At 28.7% G+C, this 4,963-nt stretch overlaps 1 protein-coding gene across 1 annotated transcript in view; it reads right to left on the bottom strand.

Annotated features, from left to right (window-relative positions):
- Positions 1–4,933: 4,933 nt before the first annotated feature.
- Positions 4,934–4,963, bottom strand: part of NOVA1 (neuro-oncological ventral antigen 1) — a 34,526-nt gene continuing 34,496 nt past the window's right edge. The window contains exon 3 of the mRNA XM_008585663.1: positions 4,934–4,963. This exon is cut by the window's right edge and continues 5,628 nt beyond it. The gene's annotated coding sequence lies outside the window, so the exon portion shown is untranslated.

Raw genomic sequence — 4,963 nt, 5'->3', positions numbered from 1 at the left:
TACTTTAGGATTAATAAATTAAAAAAATATATCAACATGCCTCTTATGAATGCTTTAAAATTTAGATCCCCCAAAGAATTGTCAAGACACAATGTGTTTATTAGCATCCTCTATTACATAACCTCTATATGGGAGCCTTTAATTTTCCAAGTATGTTTCTATTCATTCAATTTAAAACTGATGTGGATTTCTTAATTTTGTTTTGGTTTTAAAATGTACATTTCTTAAATAAATTTTAAACACTTTCTGAATATGTGTTATTAACTCACTTTTCTTTTTCACAGGTTAGAAGATAAATTATCCACGTAAATATTTTCAAACTTTTCACCATTTCATTTCTCTATATCGTGTATATTCTTTGATAGTTTGAGAAATGCATATTTTTTAAATGAAAAAAAAATAACTGTCAAGAGGCAAAACTTTTATTAACTTCTAAGAGCAAAATTGAACAAAAATAGCACTTGGCAACAGCTTTAAAACCATGTAGTACATCCATCGCATCTTATGAGCACTCAAAATGAAATAAAATGAATTTTCTCTAGGGCCACACAACTAATGCATTGGACAGATGAGGAGATAACACATTTATTTCAAGTAATTCTATATATCCCTTATTCCAATTACTTGAACATGTTTATGCCCATAAATACTTTAGTTCTTCTCATAAAAGTTATGGTTTTATTTCTCCACTTTCAAGGCATCTCTTAAAAGGCAACATGCACTGGGATAGGCCTAAAGGTACAATTTAACTGGTAACATGCTTACTAGTGTACTTTGCTTTGTGTGATAGCTATGATTCTGAAAGCTTCAGACTATTTTAACTTTTTGGAAACAAAACCACTTAACTTGCATTAAAGTTGCTTACTATTTAAAAAAGTCTAATGCAGTTTTTCCTTTTATCATTTCAATTTAAAAAGTAGAAATCTTTGTATTCTCAATAAAGTTATAAATCATCAGTTTATTAATTTTATCTCAGTGTCTTGAGACTCAGCAGTTGTATATTATTTCATTTTCTGTAGAAGAGGGATAAAATTAGTACCCACACCTTATAATATTGTGAGAATTAACCAGTAAAAGTACATTCTGCATATGGCAGAATATAATATAAATATTAGTTATTTTAATCTCATCACATATTAGGGAATCATCTGTGAAAATACTTTTCTTTCTTTTTTTTTTTTTTTTGGCAGCTGGCCCATATGGAGATCCGAACTCTTGGTCTGGTGTCATAACACTGTGCTCTAACCAACTGAGCTAACCAGCCAGCTCGAAATATTTTTCTTAATATTACTTGAGAGAAAATTTGTCTACTTTTGTATTTAAAAAATCCCTATAAAAACTTAATTTGAGAAGTTCAACTTTTAAAATATACTTAATTAAGGTTAATGGCATTAAAGCTTCTGCTAATAAGAAGGAAAATATTATAATGAATATTATAACATTATAACTGTAACTTTGCTTTTCCCAAACATTGGAAGTGATATAAAAAAGAGGAATGATCATCTTAATTATACTGTCTTTATTTTTTTTTTTTAACCACAGACAAGTGATGACATTCTAATTGTTGGTGAAAATAATTTACTCTCAGTTCAAAATTAGCATCAGTGTATAGAATACATGATCTCAATTGAGTGTTAAGACCTATGATTCAGAAAAATAGGGATTTTGTAATCTTCACTTTTTATTTTATTACCAATTTTGTGTCCTTGGGTATATATGATACTATGCTTAATATTTAAAAATTGGTAAAAGTCTCTCCCTGATCTTCATGTCAGGATAAAAAGAGATATAAATGAAAGGTATAAATGAAAAATAAAGAAAATCACTAAAAAATGTATGTAAATCTGTTTGGCATAAGGAAGATACCAGGGCAGAATCACCAACATAATGTAATAATATGTTTTTGTAGTATCATTACATTCCATATTTGACTTTATTGGTACTTTAGTCTGGTCATAGGAGACCCACAAATGATAGTATTGATTTGAAAACACACTCAAGGTATGATAAACTCACTAAATATGAAAATGCACAAGAGAGAATGTTATTCTGTCATCAATCTCGGTATACCTAAGCAATGTCAGGGTCTCATAATGAGGTATGCTAATTGGCTCAGGTCTCTTTGACTTGGTTTTCCTGTCACTCTTGGAAAGACTGATTCTCCAGTACTTTGCCTTCTTGTACTATCATGTTTCTTCCCTTTTTGTGCAAGCTAGGTATTAAGAATATCGATTTTGTTCACAATGAATAAATCCACATGAAAACTATGCTAAACTAATTCAAAGTTTGTACATAAGAATTTTTTACCATATTGATAATGATTGGCTCTACCAGTATACAGAATTCTTTCCTGAAAGTTTTAAAAAGAGAGAAAATCTGTTATTACTACCAGTCTATAAAACCTTCAAATATTTTTAATATCTAAAGAAAAATAATTTAAAAATACATAAAAGCTGATGCATAAACTAAAAACAAACTGAGATGCCAACTAAACAATAACAAGGTGTATAATTTTGTTTAAACTATTCTATTAAATGGCCTTAAATAAAATAGATCCTAAATGGGGCAGATTACAAGATAATTTTTTTATATCCAAATAAAAGATTTAGAAAGTTTGCTGAACATGGGAATTTTTATGTTCAGCAATAATTGCATTGGTAATTATTTAGAGCTTTGAAATTATAAGCATATTCTTAAGACAATGGACAATTATTCTATTTAGATATCTTCTGGAACTACAAATCAGTTTTATGAATTTGAAGATAAAAACTGAACTTTTAAAAGTTGTCTAATTTAGATTAAGCCTTTGTAGTGCATACAGAAATAACATTTTCTGGAATTCATAAAGTCAAACTTCATAGGAAGTTCAATCTTAGAGGTCTTCCCTCTACTGGCAAAGTAATGAGAAAATCTAATAATCGAAAGTAGTAATAGAGCATTCTGAACCATTTGGCGTTCTGAACCATTTTTTATACAAACAGTAGTTTGAATGCAAATAGTCCTGATAATTACCTCTACTCTTTCTATCTACCTGTGTGAAAACATCCCCTTTTCCAAATCAAAAGCAAACCAAAACCAAAAAATTCCTCACACAATCTTGATGCAATATTGAAACATGAAAGATATTTAAAAGTTGTGTATCCTAAGTGGTGAACTTATTAGCAAATGCTTTTTACTAGAGACTTGAACCCCACAAAATATGTTCTGTACAAAATTGACTGGAGAATGTTTTTCCTAAGATATTTTGGAAATATAATGATTAGGCTTTGAAAATACAACAATTAGATTCAAAACAGTTTGCTTGATTTATTTTTTAAAATGAGATGTTAGTTTGTACTATGCCAATACTTTAAAAAATTATAATTGCATTCTTGTCTATGCTTTGACTCTGAAAAGTAATGGTTCATTTTACAATACAATTTCAGCACAGAAATTCACTATATGTCTACAAGCTTACTCTAATCAGAGCCTTTTTCAAAGCTATAGGTCTATGCGCTTCCTCTAATCAGAGCCTTTTTCAGCATTTATCTCCTAAAATAAAGAGGAAATATGTAAATACCACCAAATTATCAAGTCTATCCAAAATGTTTTAAGTATATTGAAATATTTTAATACATTACTTTATCTACTAAGGACTTGATCCATCTTAATACTTAGAAAAATGACATTACATTAAAAGTATGGAAATTTTGGTTACAAGAACTCCTTTAAAGAAAAAATAATACATTAGCTATTATCTAAAATACTGTCAAGAAACAATAGCATTGTTCAAGAGCTGTAAAATGGGATAAGCCAATGAGCTACATACTTAGAAAATGGTTAAAGTTTTTATAAGCCAGATCTTGGACGATATTTTACCAATTTAAAAAATTGTCAAATCCAAGGACTTCATTGTAATTTCAGTTCTCCTTGAAGTTCAATAGGGTTGGAATACTCAACTGAATCCTTAACCAAAAGGTTGTCATTCTGCTTGAGCAGAGATGCTAACTTAAAAGAAAAAAAAAAAAAACAAAAAACCCACACATCAGTATTTATTCTAGTACATCTATTCTCTACAAAGCATCTTTTAGAAAATGGAGACATTACATTAACAACAGAAACAGATGACTGTATGATATCCTAAAACAATTTCAACATTCATTATTATAAAGTCACAATTCATGTGAAATATATGTATTTTTATATAATTTTAATCAATGTGTCACTCACATTAAAGAAGATTGAGGCACTGTGGTTCAGAACAGTCTATATTCTTTCATTGCTAAATGTAAAGAAGCTGATTATCTGTATCCAATAATCTTTTGATTATCAAGCATTTGAACATATGATTTCACTTATTTGCTGCTCTTTTATTTAATACTGAATTAAAGTAGATGCAAATAGGTCCTTTATTGTTTTGGGCAGTGGCTAAACTCATGTAATCTGAGGTAGGGAAGAAATGTTGTTTTTATAAAAATTCTTTAATCATTTCACAGAGGTAAACATATTCAAATGCTAAATACCTGACCTTTTGAAATAAATGCAGACCTACCTTGATTTCCACAATAAGCTTCTATTCATTTCCATGAGACAATGTTTTCACAAATGTAAGGCAAAACAGGTGTTAAATTACTTAACAGAGCCCATAATTTAAATAATTAAAACTAATTTGTGTTTAAAGCTATTTGCAGATTTATTAGAGAAACAAATACAAATATGCATTTCTACAGAACTGTTTTTTTTGTTTGTTTGTTTTTTCCAAAATGAGCTTAAAACTTGTTCCACAGTTTTTACTTGTTTATATAGCTATGGTAACCCATGTACTGGCTTCTGTACCACGTGAAATGAAACAATTGCCCTTCCATTGCAAATATAAAAAACTATTTTAAAAAAAATTCGGCACATACACGTTAAATATTTTTCCTTAAAAAAATAATCTAATCAAAATATTGAATACTTTAGACTTAAACAATATTTTATTTAC

This window comes from Galeopterus variegatus, unplaced genomic scaffold (assembly GCF_000696425.1).
Source record: "Galeopterus variegatus unplaced genomic scaffold, G_variegatus-3.0.2 Scaffold3659, whole genome shotgun sequence".
Taxonomy (NCBI): Eukaryota; Metazoa; Chordata; class Mammalia; order Dermoptera; family Cynocephalidae; genus Galeopterus; species Galeopterus variegatus.
This window is presented reverse-complemented; position numbering and strand designations above follow the sequence as displayed.